We start from the raw sequence: 23,454 nt of genomic DNA, 5'->3' as shown, positions 1-23,454 counted from the left end.
CTGTACTTGGTCAGTTGAGAACGCCCCCGAATAAACTGTAAAAGTAACCAGATAGGCGCTGTCTAAAGCCTCATAACTACCGACTATAATAAACAAGAACGATATATGTTCTGCCTTGTCTTGCGTAGGTGTGCTGCAAAAGATTGTGCTTTCCTCAGAGAGAAATATACACTCTGCGATAAGACTTTATTGACGTTGTTCGATGCGGCAGATAGCAGCGTCAGTGAATACCTGCGCTGTCACCAACTGAACAGTTCAACAAGGGGCTTATTCCAGAGGACAGAACTCGAATCACTAGCAAGATTATGTTCGGCAGTGTGAGTGACTTTTTTCAGGATTATTTTAATAAGTCCGAATTTATTCCTATGCTATATGACATCATTGAAACTATTTCTATATTCCTCAATTCAGCCGAAACATGCATTAGTTGTGCCTACCTATGAATCACGACGAAGTTGCATTATACCAATGTATGCGGCTACGGTAAAACGAAAACTTAGATAAGTTGTTTCCGTGTGTGTGGTGGCCAAGCTATTTGATTTTGGCTTTCGTGCTCATTTTGTATTTCACTTCAATTAAGATGTACGGTAAACAGACACGCTATTGTTGTGCAAGGAAAGTGGTATGTGAGTCATACCAGTCCAGTAAAGCACATATAGTGGAAATTTTTCATTGGAATGAATTTTCAGTTTTTGAAGTCCACTGGGCGAACCGCGTTATTCAGTGCTGCATTTATGTGCAATCTGAAAGAAATGGTTCATCAGTCTTGCAATAATTCTCCAGGCCTAGGAAAGTTCAAGAGATGTAACACTGTTATCCACGCGTCTGTTGAAGAGAGCTACAAATTGATGTCAATATGTTTCTATAATGGCTTCATACAACTCCCAAGTGGACCACAGCGACACCGTTCAACATCGGTGAAATGATTAGCACTTCACTCAGCACTATATGGTGTCTACATACATTTTAAACGCAATATGTCATCGAGAGATATAAATTATTATTCACCTATAGCTTCTGTGTGATACTAAGCGATCGGCCCTGGGCCTCGGACGGGAATGAGATTACTCACTGAATAGACACAAATTACTCTATTTGGATGAGGGCCTAGCGTAATAACGCATTACAGGGTTACACATAAGCAATGCGCACTCGTAATGCTTTGCCGGTGGCGCGTGGTACCTCTACATTCAGTCGACTGAAATTTTCAAGCAGCGGTGACTCAGGCCTCCATGATAATAGTCTCCTTCAGCAGTCCTCAGTGCCACCCAGGCAGGATTTAGGCCTTGTACTCAGTGTCATTAATTACGTAGTCAATGCGAGCGCTGGCCAGGAAAAATCCGGCACTATAGCTGCGTTGCCGGCAAGAAAGATGCTGACACAGCAAGTCCAACTCAAGCCGAAGATGACGGTCCGATAACAAGCTTGGACGTGAATGGTTCGTGTTTACCTGGAAAGGTCAGGCGTTTTAGCCGAGTTATAAGCCGGGTCTGAAATCAGAACGGCTTGGCTGAGTGTGTAGTCGGCTGCCTCGAGATAGCAGGGTGCGCAGCTCGTTCTTTTCCATCGCTATGCACCGCCATTGATGTCTTATAACAAATCGTCACAGCGCGCACACAGCTCCTCTTCTTCAGTCACGTGAAATAAAAAAAAAGGAAAGGCTGATACGCAAGAGAAGGATGTTTGAACATGGGCCTCTTCCATCAAATTTTGCATGCAATACGTTCCACGAGCACCCTTAGGAAAATGAGGTCGTATGATTTGTTGCGTGCCTGTCAGCTCATGAAATGGCCCTGTGATTGTCGCTGCTTCTATTTTAGCTTATAAAACAGGGGAAATGCAAAATACGAAAATCGTTTCACCTTCAAAACTTTGTTCTTTCAACATGGCTGACACATGTTTTGCTTGGACGCCTGGGTATCAAATATATTGGTTGCCGAACCTAACGAACAACTTCTCCTATTTGCGTTTGCATAATCAAAACTAATTCTACTGTCATTATTTCTGAATATTTATTCGTGTTGCGGTTGTAACCTCACGCGACGTTATTATTTTTACGCAACAGCATCATCCCGCATTAGGCCTTACTTTGCAGTGCTTGTCGATTCTATTCATGGCAGCAATATAAAACGCACAAGACTGGAAGCTACAAAAATATTACAAGAATAAATATGAGTTTGGAAAGCTAAAAGGCAGTAATACCTTTGGACATTCATTCCTTGAATGATGTTTTAACATTCATTACTTACACGTGCAGGATCCTAACTACTAGCACAATGGACGAAGATCTGTACAGGGATTTTGAAGGATTGCGAATTTTAGACCTGTACCATGACGAATCCCTTCGCTCTGCAATGAGGTATAGACCTCTCGACGGAGACGTCATCCTCGTGACGTACCCGAAGAGCGGCTCCAACTGGACGCAGTTCATCATTTGGAACATACTGACGCGGGGCAAGTAACCTGAAGACGTGGGTGAATTCGGTCTGCTGTCTCCCTTCATTGAAGTCACTGGAGCTGGAGTTGCGGCCCACCCGGCGACGATTGGCCCCATAGCCACTCACCTTCCGTATGGCGTGTTAAAGCCGGTGGACCACGCTAAGTACGTCTACGTCGCTCGGAATCCTTATGACTGCGCCGTCTCTTTGTACCACTTCGTCAAGGGACTCACACCGGCCACATACACGGACGTTTCCTTCGAAAAGTTCCTTTCATTGTTCCTCACCGGAAAGGTAACCCATTGCTTCCCGGGTGTTTTATTCTTGAGTCCGAAAAATGTTAGTTCGCACTGCACATAGTCAGTATTCTTCTCGCTATGTTATTTCTCCTTACGCATTAGGATATCCATCTAGTTAGAATGATTATTCTAATGGCACTTGTTGCGAACTATAAGTATTTAACTTGTCAGGAAGAAGCGTTTAACAGCTATGTCATTTCTATCCACTTTTGGCTATTATTTGCTTCTAAACTTAACATTGATAGATTGTGCGCTTACCGACCACTTTCGCTCCATTTTCTGTGGAGGCAAAATACTGCTGTTGCAAGTAGCTGTGCGTAGCCGGTGTAGTTAGTGACTGCAGACATGTGCAAGTTGCGCTCGCTGTGGGAAAATAAAACCTTGTGGAAATGGCGAAAACGACAAGTGCACAGGTTGAAACACTAACGGTAATTGTTAAAAGAACTGATTTCAGTATCATCCTCCCATGTCATATGAGCAGACAGGTCCGTTTCGCTATTAAATTGCCGACCGAGTTCATGAAGCTTGAAATATAGCTATTGCGTGCTGGTGTTGTCAAGAGCGACATTTGTCAACAATATTATTCCGTGATAGTTATCACATCGTTAAACATGTTCGCCTATTTTAAAGAGCTGCGTCTATTACTTAATGTTAGCAGTTGGGAATTATTTTTGGAATGCTGCACGTATTTGGCGTTTTGGTTTTGTTTCATAGTTCGTGCGATGTTTCTTTCTTTGTCAGCCTAAATTCGTGGAGAAGCATTGCCGGGCATAATTCTCAATTCTCAGATTGGCATGGGATAGCATGCTGTCAAGTAAGCTTGCGAGACAAATTATCAATGAACAAGTTTTTATTCATAATAAGAATGTGAATGGATTAATAAATATTTCACTACAGGTCCACGTAGGCGGTATACAGAGAGAAGTTGCATTTTCATCAAATGTATGAGGAGCGCCTGAAGAAAACAGAAAACAAAATGATGTCTTGGCATCATATGAACTTCTTGTCACTTTTGAACGACAATTCTCATTTTGGCTGTCACGTGCTGTGATTCCCTTTACCTGTTTGTTTTGCAACACTGCAATTTGCACTGTTGACTCTTGGATTCTACATCATCACAAAAAAAATTAAATTGAGGGGTTTTACGTGCCGAAACCACTTTCTGATTATGAGGCACGCCGTAGTGGGGGCCTCCGGAAATTTCGACCAACTGGGGTTCTTTAACGTGCACCTAAATCTAAGCACACTGGTGTTTTCGCATTTCGCCCCCATCGAAATGCGGCCGCCGTGGCCGAGGTCGCGGGATTCGATCCCACGACCTCGTGCTCAGCAGCCCAACACCATAACCACTGAGCAACCACGGCGTGTTCTGCATCATCACATTTACTACTTTAAGGTAAAACAGTATGTATAGAATGCTCGTGCGAAACTTGCCACTGCGCAAGAACCAGAGAAATCAATATGCCATGAAGAAGGAAGTTTTACCTTCGAGAATCTTGGCTAATTGAACTATAGAATTCTTCGATGATGCTTTATATCCGACTCTTATAAGCCGGAGAAGTCTAACATTAGTGAATCTGCGAATGGAAAGAATAATAATGATCGGGTAGGGGCATTCTGAGAACCACCTCTCTGGATATTGATATGAGGCTTTCACTTTGTTTCAACTACAAGTTTACCGACTGAACCCCTTCCGTACCGCAAAGCGACAATATATATATATATATATATATATATATATATATATATATATATATATATATATATATATATATATATATATATATCGTAACAAGCCAAGAAACAATTACACCAAGCATAACATTATGCAAATTACTTGTACTTACTACATGAAATAAAGAAATGATAAATTTATGGAAATGAAAGTGGATGCAACAACAACTTGCCGCAGGTGGGGAACGGTCCCACGTCCTTGCAATGCGCCTGCGATACGACGTCGCCTGCATGTGTTTGCATATCTGGCATCTGCCTTTCCTGCATGGACGACATCCGGTGCGAGGCGTTCTTTGTGTGTTTTAGTGAATGATGTAGTCTCTGATGCTTTCTGGCCGCCTCTACACCACGCGTCGAAAAAATCGCTCGCTTTGTTCGATTATGTTAAAATTTCTGCTTTTTTTTTATATTTCCTTGACATCATAGAAGGCGGGTAGTGCTGATCAAGAAATACGTCACGCATGCGCCTAGTGTTTTCGCAGAAGACGTTTGTGCTGGAGGGGAAGGTTCCGAATCTCTGTGCTTGCGAATAGAAGATACAAGGTGTTTCAGCGAACACTTCCAAAAGTCTTAAAAAGTTGCCTGTGGTAGATATCACAATTCTAGTTGATGCGCTGGTCTACTCGAAACGTTGGACAATACCTGCACAAGAAATTGAGGCCCAAAATCGACTAATTAATAAAAATTCACTAATCAAGTTTTAACTAGTTACACTATGGCCCATATTGCAATTTACAAATTCAATCCGTGGAGTTCGCAAGGCGGATCCACTTGGAACGAATTTTCAAGAAGACACCAGTTTTGAGGTATAAATTCCCGGACTTTGCGGAGAAATGCATTGGCGTTCCAGTTAAATTGTTAAGAAAACGTGGTTTCATGCACTGAAGCACACAAGTAACGAACGCCAATGCATTTGTCCGCAAAGTTCGGGAATTTATAATTTGAAACTAGTGTCGTCCTGAGAATTCCTTCCAAGTGGATCCGCCTTACAAAGTCCACAACTAAAATTTGTAAATTGCAATATGGATCATAAGATAATTAGCTATAAATTCAATTAGGGAATTCTTGTTAATTGCTCAATTTTGCATAGCAATTTTTTGTGGAAGCAGTGTCCACCGTTTAGAGTAGAACGGCTCATAAACTAGAATTTAGCTATCTGCCACAGGCAACCTGTAAAAATTTGAAAGTGATCGCTGAAGCACCTTGTATAAAGTCCTGTGCCTTAAGGTGGCCTCGCCGCCTAGACGTTTTTCTGACGGAGCTATCTCGGATGCTCGGTTGCTATAATCAGAAGTTCAAATCCTATTGTGTTCCAATATAGCTATGCGCAGTAAGTCTTCCATTAGTAGCTACGTGACTGAGGTGGTGACGTGGAGCTGGGGTACAACATCTGGCTTCTAATCTGAGGGTCGTACGTTCTCCAGTACATTACATCTCCTGGCTTGGAGTGGCGCCTGACAGCGGCAAAAAAAATCCCGAGAGCAAGTGGGGCTATACTAGTCCAGGTGCAACAAAGTTAGGAAGGCCCACTCAGCTTTAACAAAGACACACCCCCACCAGAAGAGGAATTGGCCTTCCTGGGGCAGCATTCGGCCACTATATCCCCCATGACTCCTACAAAAAACCCATGGCGCTCAGTCTCCAGCAGCTGCGCAGCACCTGACCAGTGCGGTGGTCAGACCTGCGACGCGGCCGAGGGTGCTAAGAATCGCGGAACCCAGGAAGGCCACCCCTGGAAACTGATCCCGGTAGCGTTCGACACGCGATCTCTCTCGGGTGAAGCTAGCTTAGCAGGAATCTCAGAAATTTTATCAGGCGTGGGATGTTACTGGCCTTAGTGAGGTCTTATTCTTTGTTACAGGGGTCTTGTAGATAAGCGACAATACGGGGCAGGTTTCCCAATCCATAAAAACATAGGGAGAAACATTGAACAATACTAAATCATTGATGAGAGGGTAGCAATAGTGATAAAGCTGAATAGGAGGAATATAATCAATGTAGCACAAGCCTACGCTCCAACCTGCTATCACGACAATCAAGGAATGGAACAGTTTTATGAAGATGCTGAATTAGAAAGTAGAATAGTAGAATAGTCTAAGTATACTGTAGTCATGGGCGACTTCAATGCGAACGTTGGGAAAATGCAAGCAGGTCAACAAGCTGTCGGCAAATAGGGTATCGATTCTAGGAACACTAGAGGAGAGATATTGGTAGAATGTGCGGAAAATAGATTCCCAATAATGAAAACCTTCTTCAAGAAGCGTAGCGACAGGAAGTGGACCTGGAAAAGGCCTAATTGAGAAGCAAGAAATGAAATACATTTCATGCTCTCTGCTGATCCCAGCAAGGCGCAGGATCTCGAAGTGTTAGGTAGGGTACAGTGCAGTGACACAGTGCAGTCTAGGAGTTTCCTCAATATGAAGAGAGAAAGGGTTAAGTTAGAACGAAACAGCCCAACCTTGACACAGTAAGGAGAAAAGCAGACCATTTCAGACTAGTGCTCATAAACAAATATGTACCTTTAGAAGAGAGAGATGAAGATGACACAGAGCTAATGGATTAAACCGTAACTAGGCTGCTTTCAGCAGCAGCAGTTGAAGTAAAAGTTAGCGCACTAAGTCAACCAGTGGGCAAGGCCCCCAAACACCAAATGACTTAATAAAGAAACGACAAAGCATGAAAGTGTGCAGTTAAAGATATCACATAAAATTTGTGGAACTGTCAAAGCTGAACAAGGAGAACGTAAGGGATGTTCGAAATTATAGAGTCCGAAAGACTGAGGAAGGAGTCAAAAATGGTCCCATCTTGAAATCAGTGCAAAAGAAACTTGGCATAGGACTAGCCAAGATGTACGCGCTGAAAGATAACCAGGACACTATCATCAGCAATTTCCAAAATATAGTAAAATCAGCGGAAGAATTCTATGCTGACCTTTACAGTGCCCACAGCAGCCCCATAACCTCCTTTCGAAATAGTAACAAACAAGATGAGGATGCTCCTACTATAACTAACGATGAAATGAGGACGGTATGGCAAGACATGACTCGGGGAAGAGCGGCAGGAGAAAATGGAACAATAGTCAATTTAACCAAAGATGAAGGAGATATGCATGAATAGCTCGCGGCCTTCATACGAAATGTCTGACGACTTCAAGTTTTCCGGAGAACTGGAAGAATGCCAATATTATATTTATCCATGAAATGGGAGACCTTAAGGAATTGAATACTTATACGCCCACTCGTTTTCTATAAGTACTTTTATAAAATATTCACCAATGTAATTTCCAAGAAAACTAAAGGGATTACCATTCAACCAAGAGAACAGGCTGGCTTCACGAAGGAATACTCTACCAGAACGACAAGTTGGGCCAGTTTGTTGGGATTCATGGTAAGGGTTGTAACAGCGCACCCAAGACAAGGACAACAGAAGGAATGTTTCGTCGTTTTTTTTTTCCTTCTGTTGTCCTTGTCTTGGGTGCGCTGTTACAACCCTTACCAGGAATACTCTACAATGGATCACACCCATGTCATCAATCAGATAATCGAGAAATCTGCCGAGTACAACCAACCACTCTAATGATTTTCATAGATTACGAAAAGGCATTTGATTCAGTATAGATACCAGCAGTCACAAAGGCACTATGCCATGAAGGAGTACAGGAGGCATACGTGAATATTTCTGGAAATATGAGCATCTACAAAGCTTCACCAATTACTTTTGTTCTCCCCAAGTCCCAACGGCTCGGGAGAGGGCCGTCAGGTTTCACCTGATGGTTGCCGAGTAGGCCTAGCCAGGTGACATTGAGTTTGCTTACGTCTATAGTGGACCAAATAAAGTTCTTTCAATCACTCACTCTCCCCAAGTAGAAGGATGCTAAGAAAGAAAGGAGTCAAGCAAGGAGACAGAATCTCTCCAATGGTATTCACAGCATGCTTGGAAGAAGTAGTCAAGCTATTATCTAATAGCTAATATCTCAGCAACCTTCGGTTTGCATATGAAATTGTCCTGATCAGCAACACTGGAGACGAGTTACGAGAAATGGTTGGGGACCTTAAGAGAGAAAGAGTAAGAGTTGGGTAGAAGATTAATATACAGAAGTCAAATATAATGCTCAATATCCTGGCAATGAAAGAAGTGTTCAGGATCTCCACTCAGCTTCGAGAATCTGTGAAGGAGTACTTTTATGTAGGTCAATTACTCACAGGGGCACCTGTTCAAGAGAAGGAATTTACAGAAGTGAGTTAGAGTGCAAACAGCAGGAATTGCCAGATCCTGACTGTGAGCTTACCACTATCACTGAAAAGGAAGGTGTACAATCATTGCTAACCACCGGTGCTAATATATGGGGCAGGAACTTGCAGGTTGACAAAGAAGCTCGAGAACAAGTTCAGGACCTGGTAAAGATTGATGGAACAAAAAATGTTAGGCATAACGTTAAGCAACAGGAAGAGAGCGGTGCGGGTTAGAGAGCGAACGGGGATAGGTGATATACTAATTGAGATTAGGAGAAAAAAATGGTGCTGGGCAGGACATGTAATATGTAGTGCATATAACCAGTGGACCATTAGAGTTACAGAATGGTTGCCCAGAGAACAGAAGCGCTGTCGAGGACGGCAGAAAACTATCTGAGGTAATCAAATGAGGAAATTCGCCGGCGCCAGTTGGAATCAGTTGGCGTAGGACAGGGGTAATTGGAGATGAGAGAGGGAAGCCTTTGTCCTGCAGGTGACATAAAAATCGGCTGCTCCTGCTTATGATGATGATATATTCCTGTTAGTCTGTGATAAAAGTATGTTTTTTCTGCGTTTGACTTTTTAGTTATTCTATGATATTGTACAGCTTTACGACTCTGTTGTGATCTTATCTTTGATTTGAAGTTGCTGTTTCTTTTTTCTCCGTATTTTATGCACATATATAATTTCTAGATCACGCAAGATGAAAAATTGTTGGTGCATTGCATTGTGTATTGTCGTATTGTATTGTACTCTTCACCAATCCTCCGTGGGCTGCTGAGTGTTGTGTTTGTCAAGACTCCTGAAGCTGTCCTACGCAGCTTTGCTTTTTTCCTGGTGATCTGCAGCATCCGCTCTGTTTGTGTTTGCTGCAAACAAATTACCACTACGGTGTACCGAAGTACCAGTGTACCGAAGTGGTTTTAAACAATGTTCCAGAGCCTATTAAACAGTATTGGGCGTGGTTCAGAAAGAAAGAGAAAAAAAATGCTGGGAAAAGAAAACGGCGAAAGATATGGGCGCTTTACCTGAGATTTAGAGGTACAGAAAAAAGATGAGCAGGTTTAAGAGCTTCTCCTTCGACTGAACTGTACAAATGCAATGGTAGGAGCTCTCGTCAGAGGACACCGTTACGAAGAACTTCCTCTTTGCGATGCATACACTGTTTCTCGTTAACAGCAGTACAAGCTGTTACATATCCGAAGTACGTGCACCGCTCATACAGTTTGCTGCGTCCAATACCTGGCCCAAGTTAAAAAGCGTGAATGTTTCGCCCTGCACCAGTGTTAACTGCGGCCGCTTCGCAAGTGCACAATAAGGCAGTATATCAGTTTGGATCGTGCTGACAGGAAGTTCCCTTGTAGGTGCTTATGGGGTCCCATTGTCACAGGTACGAAGTAATATGTGCCCACATCGAGTTCAATATAAGGACCTTCGTCACTTACAAAAATACGACGTCATAAACGTAACACTGGATCACGGATAAATTTCACCCTTCTATTGAATCTGTGATCCTCGTCTCTACTGCAATACAAAATTCGAATTTTTTGAACGTCAAGTCATAATAAAACTACCTATCTCATAATTGCAGAAGGAAAATAAACATATTTTTCAATTTATCTAATGAAAGAACACGATTTGCAAATGCTATCAAGTGAAGTTAAGGGTTTATTAGAGTGCATTCATGTTTTACTAAGTCAAATTGACACTCCCGTGTTTCATGACAGCTTCACGGAATCGTCAGTGCAAATATGTCAGTAGTGAAAACATTTACTTCATAACGGGAGGAGTATTTTATAAAAATTTATTTGCTTTGAGTTTACTTGCTTTCGTTTTCTATTTTCAGGCATTTTATGGTGACTACTTCGACCACGTTCTACCGTGGTACGAGAACAGACACAAGTCTAACATTCTATTCATCACCTATGAACAGCTCAAGGCCGACACAAAAGGAATGGTTCAAAAGATTGCGGATTTCCTTGGTGATGAACACGGCGCCAGCCTGCGTAATGATGACACTATCATTGAAAGAATTTTGGATAACTGCAGTATAGAGAGTATGAGGGCTTTCTTGACGGACGCAGTAGTCAACCGTTTGAAGAAAATAGCCAAAGTAGCGTCGGAGAAGCAATATAAGTCTTTTAAATTATTCGAGAAGCCAGATCAGGCGAATGTGCAGATGCATGAAGGGGGTGGCTTTGTTCGCAAAGGAATAGTGGGCGACTGGAAGAACTACTTCACAAAGGAACAGGTAGAGCGTACGAAGACGTGGATCGTGGCAAAGACTCGAGGAAGTGATGTCATGTCACTTTGGAATGACTTATGTCTACCATAAAGAGTCGGCTGTCAACAGTCTTTCAAGTCTGAGAAGGTTGTAGAACGAGGAACAAATACTGATATGAAGCGATTATAATTGACTGCACGATGAATCTTCGGTAAATCCTAAAGTTAAGCGCTGTCAAATGCGAAACAGTATTGACATTGTATGCATCCCTTTCAACGTTATATGCACCGAAATAACATTCATGGACAAAAAACAAGAAAAGGTCCTGGTGGCCTGGCCTCACAGTTCATCAGCGACAGATTTGAGTGCCCAACTGTAGATAGGCTGCACCTTGCATAGTGCGCATCAATGATCTGAACTGGAATGTTCTCTCTCTTTTAGTGTCCTAAATTCCCTTCCGAATGCGTCTGACGGCTCACTGGATTAAGTATACTCAATATCCCTGCATTTCCTTGTTTTCTTCTCTCAGGCAGCCTCTTTCTTTTCAAACTTTATGACTTGAACACTGATAATAAAGCATGTGGAATTCCCAAAAAGCTTCTTTTTATGCCCTTGTAAAACGACGCATTGTCCTGAAATTAACACTTTGTCATAAATATAAAATGATATAAGCATTTATCCCCAACTCAATTTGAGCGATTTTGTGCGTGACGACGAGCGATGGCTTCGAGTGGACGAATGGGCTGTCGCGCGAATGGATCGCTCGTTCTTGTCGCTTGATAGGTTGGTTTGGCAAATCTAGAATTAGTCACTCGTCGCCTTGAAGTGCTATGAGTGACTGTCCAATAGCGTGAAACCAGAACAGGATGCACGTCAGTGACATAATACAGGTTGTCACACGGAACGAGCGAGCTACCGAATTTTGAAAAGTGCAAGAATAAAAAAAAAAAAATTACTGCCCTTCCACTGTATGAAGAAGGATAACCAGTGAAGCTGTATTGGGATGACTATACCGACAACTATACTGATTTATATTGATTCATATAGGATTGTTCCATTGATTGAATGAAGACGCATACACATAACTCTGTGTTTGTTTCGTCTTCATTTTCCCTCGTTCAATACCACAGTGGCCATTGCTTTGCGGTCGCTGTGGTACACCGCGATTGGTTGTACTGCTATGCTTGGCACGTTCTTGCCAAAGGTTAAGTCTATACACGACCGGTGATGCGTGGTCGGCACACTGATGTCCGTGTAACACTCAATTCCGAACCGTTCCAACAGTAAGGATACAATCTCCTTGCCGTCGGGGCGCGCTAGGTCGACGTTGAAGTGGACGATTGGTGCTTACACTATTGGGTTTTGTTGTACCTTTGAACCCTCCAATGGGAGCGACAGAGCGCCGCCATCTCACTTTTTGTATATGGCCATTAAGGTCATGCCTCATAACATGGTCGATAAGATGATAATATTTAGAGCGCCCACCGTGACTGATAACACAATGCGGAAGGGGTAATGCACTTTATACATAGACGGAATATGGTAAAAATCAGAGCGACTGCAGCGATGTTTCTTTCCTTTTTTTGGCACATGCGCATGGGGTTGCTCCGGAGGAGATTTAGGCGTACAGGCGACACACGGACCGACGGACGAACGGACAAATCGGCTAGCCAGATACAGCTTCGCTGTAAAAAAAAGGCTACTGCAAGACTTTCGGAAATATTAGGCACGAACTGCTTTTAGCGCCCGTTGCTGACAACCTTCAACTGACCTTGAGCCAGAAGCCGGAGCCGTTATCTTGGCACTCAAGGATATCCGGGTAAGCTGCGAGAACAAAATGAGATCATCCGGACAATCAGTCAAAACTTTTACAAGTGTGGTCCCTGGCCCCCAATGCCTTGCACAGGACCACATTAAATACACTTGGTATTTCTTAAACAAGTTACAAAAATATAGCTACCGAGTTCTGCCTAATTTTTGTTCACAATACCACTCAAGCTGTAACTTCTGGCGCGCTTAAGTTTTATTTGTCGCTTACACCCGCCGGGGTTGCTTAGTGGCTATGGTGTTGGGATGCTAAGAACGAGGTCGTGGGATCGAATCCCGGCCACGGCGGCCACATTTCGAAGGGGGCGAAAACACCAGTGTAGTTGGATTTATTCTTGGTTTGCAGCGCAAAGGGACACACACACACATACAGATTTAGGTGCACGTTAAAGAACCCCAGGTGGTCTAATTTCTTTAGCCCCCCTATACTACGGCGTGCACAATTGTCAGCTCGTGGTTCTGGCACGCAAAATCCCTATCTTTATTTATTTATTTGTCGTTTCCAATGGCGACGTCCAAAATGCATATACAGGGCAGCATACACTTCAATGCCATCTTTTGCCGCTGAGCGGTCATTTTGCGTTGCCTCGAGAGATAGCACCACGCTGCGTGGCACGGCCATCAGGGGCATCTACTCGTTGCGGTGGTTTAGCGGTTATGGTGTTGCGCTGCTAAGCACGAGGTCGCGGGATGGAATCCCGAATGGGGCGGCCGCATTCCGATGGAGGTTAAATGCAAAAACCCCCGTGCATTGGGGACACGTTAAAGATCCCTTGCTGGTGAAAATTAATCCACAGTCCCCCACTACAGCGTGACTCATAATGAAGTCGTGGTTTTGGCGCGTAAAGCCCCATTATTCATTGTATTTTTTCTTAGCTGTGCAGTGCGCCCTGTCTTCCCGGCGTCTTTTCTGCCTGTTGTGCGGCCTTCAGCAGGTTGTCTTCTTGCTGGACAGCGTTAATATGGACCGGTACACAGTGTGACGTAGGCGGTGTAGCAAGTACTACACCAGTTTTAAGACTGGGGCAAGTATCACCTGGAGGCGGAAACTCCCTACACCTCCCTTGGGATACTCAGTCCCATGTCGATACTAGTGTCCCTGTATACGCTCCCTGCGGGAGCATATACAGGGACACTAGTGGATACGTGGCTGCAGCGCCGCTTCCACCACTGGCGGATGCCGGATATCCAACTGGAAATAATTCACAAACAAAACATTGCCTCTGTGACGTCACGGATGAGGTAAGATAGTAGAACGAGAGGGCGCGCATCGGGAGGAGAAGGCTTGCCGCGAAGCTTTCCTTTCCCACTTCGCATGCAAAGAGGCTGTGTTCGTGCTCCCTTGCAGGTCTGCTGACCGCGCAGCGACATTGGCCGAACCCGCTGAAGTGTGCCGTGCTTACGAAGCGCTTTTTTTTTCTGCCACGTCTATGCATATTTTAAAGCATGGGACAGCGCTCGTACACACAAGTGCCAAGCAATTATAATGAAATACATTTATATAGCAAACCGTTGTTGACTACCAAGTGTCCCAAGTAATATATTACATTTGATCATTTCGTGAAAGTAGTAGCTTTGAAATTCTTAACTTGTGATTGAACTTAGGGTTGCAGTTCAACTAGTCCACAGATATAGTGGCGGGTAGTACAAATAACTTCCTGGCACCATCAATCGTTAATCTTTTTCGCGCGCTGTGAAGTGCATCAACTAAAGCTGGCCGATTTCTCCGTCTGCCAAAACTCTACACAATTAAAAGTTGAACGTTTTTGGTTTTATTCACACATTTCTTACTTGAAAAAGACTGATCTTTGTGCAGTGCAAAAGCGTCAATATGTACAAGCAATTTTCATTACCAACTGAAATTTTTAGATGAGTAAACACAGATTCTAGATGATTAAAAATCAATGCGAAAATTGGGAACACCGAAATTCACTATCACGTATCTGATAACGACAACACATTTTGTAGCTTAGAGTAAGAAGGTAGAGTACCATACATTTATTTCATGAACAGTATGAGAAGTAAGGAGCCACAGAATTTTAAACTTGCTACACGCACTGCATGTACAGGATGTAGCCTATAATTGCTCTCATTATTCGAACTACATGCCAAATGAGGGGGCATACTTCTATAGCGCACAGGCGCATATAATCAGCCTATCGTCATACTTTACGACATATTCATATATACAAAAAAGCACGGCGAGTATTAGGACACTGTTTTGACACAACATCAACGTAAGGAACCGACCATTCACAAAAACAAAAACTTATTAGCACTCTTCACTGCGAGGTGGATTACCATTTCGCACCTAATTAGCATTAAATACTCTATATTTGTATTACTGGTGTATTAATTACATTTTTGCCGGCAAAACAAATAGCATTGCATCTGGTCAATAATAGAGGGGCTCGAAAACTTGCACACAACGAAGGTGTGCCTAAAGCAAGGTAACAGAGCGTATGGTAGCGTCTACGCTCCAAAATTCACGTAAAATAGCGAGCTTCAACCTTCTTCTGTACGATACCTCAGTAATGTTCCATCAAAATGCGACAAGAAATTACGTGCGTGCATGCTTTTGCCGTGATTGCTCTTGAAATTTTATAAAACATCACTATATTTTTCTTTAGCCTTGGCGATATGTGCACAGAACACATAGCCCAACAAGCACGCACTGAAGCCCTTCAGTACAAGATATTCAGCGACACCATGCAGATAGGCTAACGTCATGACGAATGGGTCGAGCGACACTGCTCCTATGTCAATCCACTGAGGTTCGCACAGAGCTGGTTTACTCATGCAAAATGAATACCTGCTCAGAAAATAAAGTGACATACTTGTGCTTACCAGCTGTTATGAGGAAACCTGAAAAACTTCGCAGAACTGAAATTCCCGGTGTTAAAACACCACGGAGTAGCGCAACACATGTGACGCCCCGTTTTAGCCATCTTCGTCTAATTCTCGGTTGACCTGGTTCCCTGCGTCTTCCGTTCATTGCACGCCTGATCGAGCTTCTCTGTCTTGTCTTTCTTATCTTCCTACTTGGAACAACCGAAGCAGATGACCAAGCGCGATACGACTTTTTGGTATCGCTGAGCGACTGGCAAGGGGTGAGCGGAGGTAAGCTCGACAGACGCACGAAGACAACCACTTCCCGCGCTTAAAAAATAAAAGAAAATATGTTAGGACATCCGGCAACCGCTTGGAGCGCGCGTGTTCCTTGAAACTGAAACTAGCATTCGCCGTCCAGGGTTTCGTACCACCTCCGACCAATTTGCTTTGCCGGTTGCTATTTCATGATTACATCTACTCTTGGTTACGGGAGAGCCAGCATTCTTGCATTGCTCTGTGCAGCGAAGCAAATGATCTTAAAGGGACACTAAAGGCAAATGTTAAGTTGGCGTGGAATATTTTAATACCATTCCAGAAACCCCACAGCGCTCATTTGGTGTCATAAAAAGAATTAGTTTACGACAAAATTCGCCGAAATCGCCATTCTTTGGTCCCCTAGGTGGATTAAACGGCGCCCGACAGATAGCAGTGCGGCTGTTTGTATCGAACCCAAACGTGCGGCCACGGAGAAACTGAGCCCAGACAGAGCTTTGGATTCACCGCTGAAACTGCTTTTGGTCAAGTGGTAAGGACAGGTCGGGCATCCCGTCACATCACCTGGAAGTCCAATTCCCTGCTACTGGCAATTTGTGCGAGTTTCACTAGCCAGGAAAAACAATGCAGCGCTACACCATAACGAAACTACTGAATCATGAAAGTGCAGGCGGCGCAAAGCAGAGCAACACAAAACCTTTCGTGCGCCCGCGTCATTGTCAAGGGCTATGACAATAAATTCTTTTTTCTACAAATGAAATAGAACTGGACAAGTAGCCTTTTCTTTAGTTCCATAATGAAATAAATTATGTTTTTTAACCACTGGTTGAGTAATGGTGAGCGACTTTAAGTGAAGAGTAACTTCGTCAATTAAATATGCCAGCAGAGTCTCTACCTCAATTACCTCAATTTCCCTATTATTGAGGCTCTATTCGCAATATTACTGACACCTTAGATATATTGTCCAGCATTAATCTATCAATTCAGCTTGACCTAATATTTGCCTTAGTGCCTCTTTAAATTATTAGAGCAAGTGTCACGCCTGGTTTGTTGCGTAATTGCCGCCACCATACCGGCGACAGTAGGGAGACGTCAGAGTCGTCGCTCGCGTGTTGAGACGGGTGCAAGCGATAGTCATCTCCATTGCCTTGATCGTCGCCGGGGTGCGCATGATTGCTGAGATTATGTTCACACTTATAGGTGGAGAGATAGGCGACCGCCATGCAACGTGTACGCACAACGGCCAATCGGGGACGCGATACGCCCTAGATGCTTTGCCGAAGCGGATTGGGCTTACGCTGTATTTTAAGGTGAAGCTTTCTTGGCCCATCATCCCATGGTTTGGGCTGATTTTGTCGGCGGTGTGTCGGCTGCTACTCATGTTCTGGCCAAGTACACTCAATCTCAGTAAAAAAAAAAAAAAATGAACGCGCGCCCAGCACCGGGATCGAAACCTCACCCCGCCAGCACTGAAGCGGGATGTTCTAACCATTAGGCCACAAACACTTTTTTTATTCTTGAGTGACGGTTTTCACGGTGACGGTTGACAGGACAAAATAAAGTGCAGTTATTAAAGCCAATCAGTCTATTTTGTCGACACAACAAGAATAAATATCTTGAATACAACCCCGCCATCTGCTTTGTAATCGAATCGGGCCATTCAACCAACGCCCTCACACACAAGTGTACTTCTATCGTGCCAACAATAAGCAGCTCCTTCATTTGGTCGCAATGCGTTGAATATGATGATGATGTACCACACAATGGCGAAGCCGGTGATAGACATCGCGAGACCTAGTTCCTTGACATGACCGCGCATGTTAATGATTGTAATGGTTTGAACATAATATGGCACATACCAATGGTGTAACCGCCAAGAACCGTGCCCGCGTTTCATAATGAAGATAAGTTCAAAGCTACGCCACATTCCCCTAACGAGCGATTGGCCGAGTAGAAGGCGGGACAACATGTTCTGCCACAAAGTAGCTCTTTGAGATCATCATCACGTGTTGAAGATGATCACGATTTTTTTTACTACGGCACATACTAGGAAATCGTAGTAGCACCAAGAGGGATCAGCCAAGAATCGTTTCCACGTGTTTATAATGATGATGATGATTTTGATAGACTTGCGATATACAATAAGCGGGTTGTCCAATGGCAGACGACCACCAGAGAAGCTTGGGCAAAAATGGGGTGGTGCATATTGTGGCAATACCAACTACCCATTTGAGGTGATCACGTACGTTCGAGGGCCAAGTATCTCTGTATGTATGTTTCTATTTTTCTGCGTTTCTTAGTAACCATTTTCCCGCCTAATCGGGCACACGGTAGTTTGTGGTTGATAGAGTAGCGTAACGGGCTCCTGTACTGACGGAGCATGGTTTAAACCAATCGTCGCAACGACTTGGGACACTGAGTAGGTGGCAATGTTTATAAATGTACCGCTCTCCAACGAACCTCCTTCGTGCCTTCATGAATCGCAGCAAAAGCGGGAGTGGGTGGGAACCACTGTTTGAAGACAAATCTTTCACGCCGACTTGTAGCACTGGGTATGCGCCGCTTGGTTTGCGCTGGTCTTCAATAAACCTCTTTGATGCCAACTTGGGTCAATGGGTTCATGCGAGTAGGTGTGTGCCGCTCTTCAAGGGACGTTTTCTACGCGAACTTGAGCAATCAGGTATGCGCCACTAGGAATGTTCCCCTAAACAATGACAAGGAACCTTTAAATTTTGCCCATGCTGAGCGGAGTCGAAACCGCGTCATAAGGGTTCAGGGATACCAGCTCGACGCTTGATCAGGCTGTGGCAAAAATAGCCTGGGTATGGTGTCACTTTTCAATCAGCGACTTCCACGTCAACGCTTTAGCGTGCTGCCCCTAGAATGCAATGGATGTGTGCCGCTCTTCATTAAGCCTTTCTCACTGAGTTTCTGCCACTTAGCGTGCAGTCAGCGATATAACAATTCTCTGCGTTCTTAGGCACTGGCGTGCTACGCTTGTCGTCTCGAAGGCCACGGACAAACTTCTCTGCAGCAGCACTAGGTGGCGCAGCGTTTCCACACAGAAACGTGACAGAGGAGCCCGCTCACAGCATGACGCAATTCTATGCCTTGGTAGGCACTGGGGCGCCAGTCATCTCTGAGGCCACGAGCAGGATTCGGGGGTGGTGGTACTAGGTGACGCGGAGCATTCTGAGGGAAGCGCGAAAGGGGAATGCCGCTGCAGTAATAACTAGCATAGCTCGTTTCAACGGTGGGAATACGTTGTGTAAACTTGAAGTAAAGCCGTCAAGCTTAATAAGTGTATACCGCTGCTTTAAGAAGTCGAGCACGCGATGTACCCCACCATAAGGCGTCTAGTTACTCCCCACCATAAGGAAAAAAATTGGCGCTCCAATTAGCTCGGACGAAGTCTGAACTCCTAATTGGTGCGACACCTCATCCTGCAATTGCAAAAACTGCAGCGTCTCGGAAGCCCATAATGCATGCCAGTTGTGCTTATCGTCGAACTAAAGTGCCCGGTTACTTAAACGTCAACGATAATATGGCTGGACACTGAACGTGACTCGAGTTTCAGGACGCCATTCCACACGTAACATTTTGCCTTGAGAACCAAGAGGACACTTGCTTGCTACGCTGGATGTGAGTGCTAATCACTGGGCCTCTTTTAAATTCAATAAACAGTACCGGTACGCTGCTATTGCTGGTGCTGTCATTTGCTCCTGCTTTGTTTGTTTGCTGTGAACCGGTAATAATGAAGTGCCATCTAACGCCGTTCTTTTCTAATGGAATCTAACAGTTTACTTTTGTCGTCCAACAGCTAATTACTGAGTACGTGCTTGAATGACGTTGTGCTGTGGTTGTTTGGCAGCGTCAACATATATTTACTCCCAGTATCTCTGCTCAATAACCGGTTAGGATAGGTGGTGCCATTCCTCTTTTGTTATGAACAGACCCGACAGTCAGCCCTATCTTAGTTTACAATATCAGTAAACAATTTAGTGAATCTGATATCTTACTTTTGTCATTCGTCATTTAATGTGGGCTCAGACTTTCTTTTGCATAAAATATATATCCTCCGATATTGTGTTTATTTAGTAGCGCTTGTCTTAAGCTTTCAAAAATGCACAACACTGGGGTAAGCGCGACTTTTCAAATACCTATTTAGTTCATGTCAGTCACGTCGAACAGAAATTGGGCATGACCCGTTGTGGACTGTCGATGACATAGGAAGCTTTAATCACGTAAAGACAACTTCCGCACAAGTACTCTTTTTGGTTTTCCGAGTTTGTTTTTCCATTCAGTGCGTCTTACAATCATTAAGGGGGTCTCAATGACGCTTTTACGCTCCTATTTTGCTTGTTTATGGTTGAAAGCATGCTTCAGAGAGTACCTCGCGTCTGCGAAGGAGCTATTTTGTGCTTCTATTGTTTCGCTAATGGGGTGAGCGGACAGACTGACGCGAAAACGCAATCTTTATAACAACCGCTTCAAGCGTGTTATTGCAGCAAGGTTTCACTCCTGAACCTTCGTATGTTTCCATCCTGACCTCATTCGATAAACTTGTGGCCGGTAAGAAAACTTACGTTGACCTAAACACCGAAGCAAAAAGCCAAATGAAGGACAACAGAAACAGAAGGAAAAGCTACAGTAATGTTGACCACGAAAAACACTGTAATACCGGGATGGTTCGATAAATCAGGCAGTCTGATACTGCTTTCATTGAATATTTCCTCAAAACATAATGGTAGGGCACTTTTGTAACTTTTCTAAGTAACAGATCGTTGAGCATAATCCGTTGGCGGAATAGTTGGTGCGAAACCAGATAATACCAGATTGTTGTATGTGAAGTGAATCTTGTAAACATACGAGTTAGTGCCTCGTACAACTTTTTAACTAAAGTGTATTTGCGGAACATAATGGGTGTTTAGTAAGCTGAAAGAATATGTTGCAGTTGTAGAACATAAAATATATATTTCCTTAATTTTAGGTCTTTCTTAGCTCCAGTTGAAAATGGGTAGTGTCATGTTTTTCGCACAATTTGAAAGCTCTTCGACTGGACGTCTTGAAAAACGTTTACACTTTTAAGAGCGAAAATGAAATAAAAATTGAGGATGCAGTTTTTTCATACGTTTGATTTCACAAACACAAGAATTACAAGCTCGCATGATGAATTTAAAAGTCAGAACCATGTTCATGACTTCTCTGATTGCAATTCTGGCATATGATCTTCATTCTTTCACCCCAGGCAACGCCGCACATATTCAAGACGGTGAAAGCAACAACATAGCACTTCTCAATGCGTACGCTTTCTTCAATTACATATAGTATTCTTTGGATTAGAATTTTATTGCTATTATATTGATTTAAAGAACGCGTATCCACAAATAATTAGGTAGGATGAAGAAATGTAGTAATAGATGTCAATAATTCTTGTTCCCTTCCCCCAAAAATAAAGACCGATTACGGACATATATAAACACGCATTATTGCATATGCATGAAGTTCATCTACGCGCAGAATACACCGCAAATTTATTCTCTTTTTGAGAATAAAGTCAACTATTTCAGATGTCATGCTGCGAATGTTAGTTAATAATATGACTGCGTACATTGGGGAGCTGCCTCCCCCCTCTCCCCTATTACTTCCCTAAGTTCTTGCGCTACCGACGCGTATAGGTAGCGTGGTGACAGGCTGTTTGCGTTAGGCACTACCGGTGGCATGCTATTTGGGACTGTGCACACTGCCACGTGAACTTCGTAGAGAGTGTCATTAGTTGCATAGCAGCCATATGATTTTCCATTATCACACAGCCTGTTGTGGTGAAGATTAAGAGGCGAATTCAGAGCCTGGACGTGCAGTGATAAGCGATATGTTGCTCGGCGCGTCCCTCCAGACAAACTTCCCACATTACGATTTAGCTGCCTTTCAACATTTTACGTTTCGAAAAACAAAAAAACTAAATCCCTAGTGTGGCACACAGCAAGCTTGACTATGATTTCACAAAGAGGTTTGTTGTAACTAGCGGCTGTTTTCGTGTGACAAACGAATTATTCCGCATCGGGCGTAATTCTTTGATGTTCCAAAGAGAGCGATGCGCAAAGACCATTGTCGCAGAGACCATAGCAAAAGCTTTTGTCGTGAGCAAATAGGAAGATACGGGAGACAGAATTGCGGAACAGTGAATATGCGACGGAGATATTTTCGCTGCTTGAAAGGGAACCGAGAACTTTCGAACGTGCGTTAAAATACAGCCTGCCAGAAAGCTGAAGTGAGTATGCAGATAAAGAAAGGTTTTCTTGGGCAAGAGAAAGTAAGCGGGGACTCGAGCTAACGGCGAAAAATCAATACGTTCACCATGACTGCCCTTTGGTTACCGTCTCCACCATACAAATATCTCAATAGAAAAGAAGCGCCGACATGGTCCAAGTGCCTTTCGCGATATGCAGGGGGCGGATACCTTCTGCAGCGCAGTAGGATTCTCATGTATAAAACAAGAGCAGCCCACGCGCACTACAGAGCTGTGATGCACTTATTCCTTCTGCTTGGACTATTTATAGGGTGATTCAGACGTTAGGCTTGACGCGCAAAAGTCATTCTTCCCAGCAATGAACCTACTTGAGAAACGACGGAGGATGTGCCTACGTAGAAAGGCAACTATCGCAAGTACTCCCTTACAAAATTTTAAAACATTCTGGGAAATCTGCATTGACAAACATTCCTCACTCCTTTTGAATACGCTCAGGCATATATGTCATAGCATCAGTAGCTTTGTTACCATAATGTATTTTTTTTCTTTATTCATAAAGAGGTTGAAAAGCTTTCTGTAACCGAAACAATACCTTCGGACTTTGCTGAAGAAAAGGTTACCTAATTTTGCCTTGACTACTCTTACAGTCTGATTTCTTCTGGCTTAATGATATGTGATTAAGAGTGACAGAAAGGGATGCTCAACAAACAGCAACGTGAGAGGCATATCTTTTTAGAGAAACTAAATATTATGCAACCTCTAGCTCCGGACGTGTGCTGATTAAAAGAACGCATCAGTGGCTTGGTATTTATGTCCCAACATACTTTCCAAGCGCACAAATATAATTATGCAAGTGCTGCTTAGAATATCTTCATTTCCCTGGAAAGCGAGTCTGTCGAAATATTTTATAAAACAGCCTACTTGCGGAATACTTAGCAGAATACTTAGTAAATCATGTTAATGCAGCCTCCCTGTATCAGTACGCTTTATTAGAGCAATCATTACGTCAGCTCGGAAAAACATAGAGCGATGGTAGCCACGTTTTTTTAAAAAAAATGTGAAAATTTAAAAAAAAACTGTTTCCCACGAGGTTTGAAAGTTAGGTGGTTGTGAGGAATTAGACTGAAAATAGTACGTTGCAAGGCTTCCTCCCCTGTAGTAGACGAGTCTGTAAGTCCGCTTCTTCAGTACCACTGGTGTTGTAACCGTCGGTTGAAAAAGTGGTATCTTTGCCGTGGCTGCGAAGTACTGCACAAAGGGATCTAACTAAACTCTGGCAATTAGGCACACTAATGATAATAAGGCGGAAAGCTGAGCGAGTTGGGACATTGTCAAACCTCGTCAC

The 23,454-nt window shown here is 43.5% G+C and overlaps 1 pseudogene; it reads left to right on the top strand.

Annotated features, from left to right (window-relative positions):
* Window positions 1–265: 265 nt before the first annotated feature.
* On the top strand, window positions 266–11,523 carry LOC126534912 (sulfotransferase ssu-1-like; annotated as a pseudogene).
* The last annotated feature ends 11,931 nt before the right edge of the window (window positions 11,524–23,454 follow it).

This window comes from Dermacentor andersoni, chromosome 7 (genome assembly GCF_023375885.2).
Source record: "Dermacentor andersoni chromosome 7, qqDerAnde1_hic_scaffold, whole genome shotgun sequence".
NCBI lineage: Eukaryota > Metazoa > Arthropoda > Arachnida > Ixodida > Ixodidae > Dermacentor > Dermacentor andersoni.
The sequence above is the reverse complement of the archived record's forward strand: the minus strand, read 5'-3'. Positions and strand labels throughout refer to the sequence as shown.